A 6,304-nucleotide genomic window follows, 5' to 3' on the forward strand; every position below is an offset into this window, starting at 1 on the left:
ATTACAAAGCCTGTTAGAAGCAGAGGTTAGAGGAGACCCAGGTTTCCTTATACCTACTTTATTTCACATTATGTGATCCTAACTGGCAGGTTTCTAATATCAAAGCAGAAATTTGGTTTATAAATTATATATTCAAGTACTTACCAGTAGATCTGCTATATTTGAGGGAGGAGGGTGAATAGGAGGTAGGGAGTAGTGAAATAGATTTAAAAAAATTTTTTTTTAACATATAGCTGATTTACAACATTGTATTAGTTTCAAGTGTACAGCAAAGTGGTTTATATATATATGTATATATATATATTTTTTCAGCTTCTTTTTCCATATAGGTCATTACAATGAAATAGATATTTGAACTTCAAAAACTGCACTTTATCATTGATTATTTCCTCCCTTTAAATGAGTAAAGAATAAAGCAAGGAAGAAAATGTAATATGGATGGAGACCTTAATGCAAAGGTGATTGATGGGTGAGGACTCTTAATGCAAACACACACAAACATGAGGGGAACAGCATGGAAAATTGCATCTAAGAGCACAAGACTCGCATTGGCCCTTTGTCCTGACTGAAGTCTGTGCACAAGTAGGATCTTCTGATAGGCCCAGATGTCAGTCTTTATCACAGGTTAGTTTTTCTCTTTGCCAAGAAGAAATGGTCATTTCTTTCACATCCAGACTTGCTGATATAAACAACGCTGTCATCATCATCAAGCATAAACACTTTCTGCAGGAAGACAGAAGAGTCTCGGCTGTGGCAGATTCTCAGCTGGTGGCAGAGGAAACTCATAATTTAGTCGGGAAGCCTCAGCTGGATACACAAAAGAGAAATCAATCATGACAGATAGGTGTCTAATACTGAGTCCAGGTTATAAATGCTACAAGTGGAAACGCCTCCATTCTGGCACAAAATACTCACAGAGGAGAAAATACTCACTGACAGTAGGCACAAAATATTCACAGAGGAGAAAAGTCATTCTCAGTGGAGTTAATTTGCATGTTGGTGGTAAAGTTCAGACTCAAACTGGGCTCAGATGGGTCCCAAAGCTGTTGCCTTTGCACCACGCCCTCTATCCCATATGAACCAGCTTTGCTTCCTCTCTCCAAGGTGAGGACTTGGTAAGTGAGGAGTATCAGGGAGCTCCCTGAGTACTGAGATAGAACTGCTCCAGACTTCCCTGTGGCGTCGGCAAGCATTTCTCTCCAGAGGAAGACAAGATTGTTGACTCAGTTCATGTCCTATATGTACATCTTCAACCCCAGTTGCCTGAGGAAGTGTCTCTGTGTGACGTACTTTCACTTCATTTAGGGCCAGATAGCATAGTGTCTAGGACTTGGACAGAACAAGTCTTCAATAAATGCTGACTGTGAGTACTGACTCACACTTGTGAAAAGAATATCTCACAATGTCATCTCTACCTGTCTGTAACACGCAGCTGCAATTTGCTCATTTTCAGAATATTCTACATCTGCTATTCAGGGCTTGTTATTCCTTGATAGTAAGAAATGAGAGAGCTGTCTTCACTGCATGTAGAATTCTATTCACCTACACAGTATTACATTTTCCACAGACTCACTGGAAGTTCAGGCATGAAAAAAGTCTTGAAACTATTATATCATAATGTTTTGAGTATGGATGATTAATAATCTGAAAAGAAGTGAGTTGTTTACAGGTTTGAAATTAGTGAACAGTGTAATGAAATGGCTAAAAGAGCTCATGAATATTAAACTGACTTAATAGATGTAGAACATCCACGACTCGGGATTTCACATCTTGTTTTGGACGATAAACATTAGGAAAGATGGTGAGAATGTGGACTCAAGGGCATATTGGTCAGGGCAGAAATGGGTGGCACTCCACAGTGGGCGAGGAATAGCTCTGAGAACAGGTGAAAAACAATTCAGGAAGAAGGAGAATTCTGTGTGTTCTCCATACAGCACTTAAAGGGATGGGAGTTAGAGTCACTGTATGTGGTTCCAGTTTAGGCCAGTAAGCTGACGAAAATGTTGATTCAGTACAGGCAGAACTTTCTAGTCATGAATCTCTCCTAGAAGAGACTGGCTAGTGAGGAAGCAAGATTTTCATCTGATTATTTCCAAGAAGAGCTCAGCTGGCCCACTAATAGGGATGGCTCTGAAGTGGTGGTTCTTGCCCCTGGTAAGGCGCTACCTCTAAAGTCAGTGATCATACTAATCAACCATGTTATTGAGTATATTCTTTACTTTATACTGTCCCAGGTTTAAAAAAATATCACTTTACCAAAAAGACATCCTGTATTGCCTTGTTTACCCAGCTAGCAAAGGTATGACTCTAGCCTTAGAACACTTTGATTCTCACCAACTCAAGATTCAGAAAGTGATTAGGTGATTTGAATACTCATATTATTTAAGTCACTACCACAGTTTATAGGGGTTTCTTTTTTAAAAAGAAAAAGAGGTGATTTGTATGGACATATGTGAACACACACACAAAATATAAATTATTTTCATTATTGACATACTTTAAAAAAATGTATTCTCTGAAAGTAAACCAAAACTCCGGCAGTTTACCAGTGGAATGACCATAAGCTTAAGGTTAGTAGATTTAAAAGATACAACCCATGCCTTTTTTCTAAGCTAACCATTATGCTGTGCCTTATTCTCAGTGTATCACTCAGATCTATCTTTATATTAACAACGCTTATGAGCAGATGGCCAAAAAGGTTTGCCAAGTTGGACCAACTTTAAGATTTGTTTCCATGTTGGGGTGCTTCATGTGCTTGGCAGAAGCAGACTGCAATGAGGGTTCATTTATTACATTATGCTATAAACATTATGTCTTGAGCTAACAAGATACTCAATATGACAATTCCATAGGTTACTAAGCACCATAAACATCTGTTAACACATGCACCAGAGATAGCACAGAGAAGGTGTCTAATAATAGAATCCATTTTAAAAGCTTATGATGTGGAGTCTGTTGTTTTAAAAACTAACAATCAAAAGCATAGCCCCAAACTCTGCCTAGAAAAAATATTTGCCAGGCAAAGTTAGGCTCAGTTTGGGGGGAAAAAAAAATGCACTGGTATTGTCACTTTGTCAATGCATTTACAGATGTTCATTTCACACCTCTGCCCATGAAGTGCTGGCTTTCCATGCTATTCAGGAGATTTAAACTATAATTTCACTGTGATAATATTTACTCCAAAAGAAAAACTGAATGTTGACTCACCAACTTTCCTTAGACTCATGTGAAGCAAGAAGTTTACAAGAGGGAGGAAGAAGATGAAAGATGGGACATACTCAGGCCACAAATGAAGTTTTCCAATGGTCTCTGGCTTAAAACACATCCTTCCAGCTCCATCTAAAGTCCATCTGAAGGGAAACCATCAATGACCCAGACTCCTTGAAATCTAATCTGGCAACACTGAGCTTTGCTTTTCTCATAAGGAAACAATCCTCAATCACAGAAAAGATGGAACCAACAACTCTCGTCCACTAAATTTTATTTCGTTTCTATTCAGCATTTTAATTTCTAGAAATGTTTCAATACTAGTTACCTGCAAAGTCTGTATACTCTGGCATCCCCAGAGAAGAGGACTTCCAAAATGACAACAACTGCTGAGGGCACAGAACTGCCACGGTGAGGAAAAGTGAGTGCCTTCCCAGGCACACACACTAGGGAATGTGAACCCCCCCAGAGACTGACTACAGCACCCTGGGAATCTCAGATCCACCGATCCAAACTGCGCCCGCGTCTCCGGGCTTCTGAACCCACACATTCACACATCTCCTAGACCCTCAGTCCTCCTGTGCAGGTCTCCTGAGAGCTCCAGAAAACTCTACCACCAGCCCTTCGATGGCAAAGGGATTAGTATTTTAAAGTCTGTGGTACTTAAATCCCGTTCAGCAACTCCTGCGACTTCCCAACCCCCTGGCTTCCCGTTACCTTTCCCAGTCCCTTCCAAGGTCTTCTGGCTGCACAAACAGGCGGGCCGCCCCTCTCCGACCTCCTCCCCCCAAGTGCCCCGCACACCCTACTGGCTCAGGCTCCGACACGCCCCCCACCCCCAGGAGCACACATGGGCGCACACACACAGCGCGCACGTACACACCCATTCAGCACTCAGACCCCGCACCCGGCCACCGACTCCCGCAGCGCGGCCCCAACAGGCGTACCCCCCTGCTCCAGGTTATACCTAAAGCACTCACCCCAAAATAGACTTCCCTGTGCACCCGCAAGTCGGTGATTCTGCTCAGCACCCTCCCACTGAGCACCGCCAGACTCTTCACCCCAGATCCGACACTATCCCACTCACCCGCGGCTCTCTTGCCTCGGGCAGTTCTGTCAAAACTTTGAGCGTGGTCGATTTCATAACCGCAAGTGTGTCCAGGACTGGAGCAGCTCGGCTCGCCACGATCTCCACCCACCCCAGCTCATGCGGACTGCCGGCCGTGACTCCAGCCCCGGCTCCGCCGGTGCCAACGGCCCGGCTGCAGCCTGCACAAACGCACAAGGGGTGGTGCGCTTTGAGGGGGAGCGCGAGGGGTAGAGGCGCACAGCCGGACGACCTCCTCTCTCTCGTCCTCTCCCCGCGCAGCCTGGGACCTCTCCTCGTTCAGCAGCCGAGCCTCTGCAGTTCCTGCCCCAGCCCGGCTGACTGATGATGTCAAACAGAAACGCTCGCACAACTTCTAAGACTTGAACAAAACTGAATTCGGAGGAAGCCCCTCCAGGCACCGCAAACACGGGTGGGAGCAATCGCCAGCGCGGGATGGTTCGCCTGTCACCCCTAACTCCCTGATGCCCCCCACTAACTTACACAGACACACACACAGACACACGTCCAGAGCGTGGATCGGGTTACAACTACCCACCAGCTGAAAACAACTTCTTGGCGAGGAGGAGGGGCGCACCGCCAACCCCCGAGTCACCAGGACAAAAATTATCAGTGTAAATACGTAAGACAGATTTCCCACTTTTCATAAACAACTGGCGTCCCAGGCTCCACTCCCAGCCCCCCCGACACAACAGGGGAAAAGTAACAGCCGGATCCCGGAGCTCCCTTCCAGTACCTCCGAGCTTCGCCTCCGGAGAGAGAGCGCGGTTCGCGTCCGCCCTGGGGCCGAGGGCGCGGGGCCCTGCGGCCCCCCGGGTCCCCGCCGCCGCCTCGGCTCAGCAGCCGCCGCCGCCGCCGCCGCCGCTGCAGCAGCCTGCGCCGCCGCCGCCGCCGCCGCTGCTCCCCAGACCGCCTCCTCTTCCCATGGCTGCGCCCTGCTCGGCGGCTCGCGGGCTGTCAGGCTCGGGGAGGGGGAGGGGGCGGGGTGAGCCGGGAAGGGAGGCTGGGAGGGGAGGGGTGGGAACCGGCGGCCGCCGTTCACCAGGGGTCACGCCGGGCCCGGCCCGCCGCCCCCGGGAGCCGGGCGGCCGCGGCGAGGGGGAGCGGGAGCTGAGGGCGGCCGGTTCGAGACCCGCTGCGGAGGCGCAGAACGCCGTCCCGGCCGAGCATTCCGCGGAGCTGGGATGAAGCGTTCCCCGGCGAGGAGTTGGGAGTTGGTGCGTGTCACTGTCATCTGGGCTGCGCGGCTCCTCCTAGAGGAAAATATTGGTAGTTGCAGGACACTTCCTTCCTCTCCGCCCACCCCTGTTCCCAAAAAGGAGGCAGGACCTAAAAGAGCATAAGTGCAGTCAACAAATTCAGAGAAACGCTTACATTAGCTCTCGGCTGGAAAGGGAGAGAAAACGGACGAGACCGCTTGAAAAGTGCAATTAGCAAACCCAACGCTGCTTCTTTCCACCTGCAACCAATTTGCAAACTCCTACTTGCTGGGGCATGGTGAAAAGATAGTTAAAAGTAGGAAGAACCTCATTTTAGAGGTTAGAAAACAGAGGCAGGAGAGATGAAGTAATTTACCAAGGACACAAGGCATGTTAGAACAGGAGTATGTCCAGACCCTGGGGCACAGGGAGGTGGGTATTCAGACACAGGCCTCAGTCCCCGGGTTGTCCTTGTGTGCAACCTAGGGAACGTGGCTTTTAAATGTCCTGCGCAGGACATCTGTCAAATACGGGCCTTTCCACCTCATTCCACTGCAGGGAAAATAAAGTGAGAAGCTGTCAACGTGCTTTAGAAAATCAGTACCGTTCTGCATAAGCCTGTCATGTTGTTAAAGCATCAAACTCTCGTCACCACAGGCTTTTCTAAGCAGAAAGTTCAAAAGTCCAGTTCCAGGTTGTCTGAGATCTGACAGACCAGCGAGTCACGCTATCTTTTTACTATTTACTTTACTACTGACAGCCACTTGTAATGTCATTTATTTAACAGCTT

At 47.6% G+C, this 6,304-nt stretch overlaps 1 protein-coding gene across 5 annotated transcripts in view; it reads right to left on the reverse strand.

Moving 5' to 3' along the window:
• Positions 1 to 5,173, reverse strand: part of GHR (growth hormone receptor) — a 301,945-nt gene extending 296,772 nt beyond the window's left edge. For 2 of the 5 annotated variants that reach the window (XM_043488960.1, XM_043488956.1), the window contains exon 1: positions 5,052 to 5,173. The gene's annotated coding sequence lies outside the window, so the exon portion shown is untranslated. Of the gene's footprint in view, positions 1 to 4,187; positions 4,211 to 4,294; positions 4,778 to 5,051 lie in introns of those variants that run through there. The other 3 variants (XM_043488957.1, XM_043488958.1, XM_043488962.1) reach the window with 3 other exon arrangements.
• Between the last annotated feature and the right edge of the window lie 1,131 nt (positions 5,174 to 6,304).

The sequence above is a fragment of the Cervus canadensis genome, chromosome 16 (assembly GCF_019320065.1).
Source record: "Cervus canadensis isolate Bull #8, Minnesota chromosome 16, ASM1932006v1, whole genome shotgun sequence".
In the NCBI taxonomy this organism is placed as follows: Eukaryota; Metazoa; Chordata; class Mammalia; order Artiodactyla; family Cervidae; genus Cervus; species Cervus canadensis.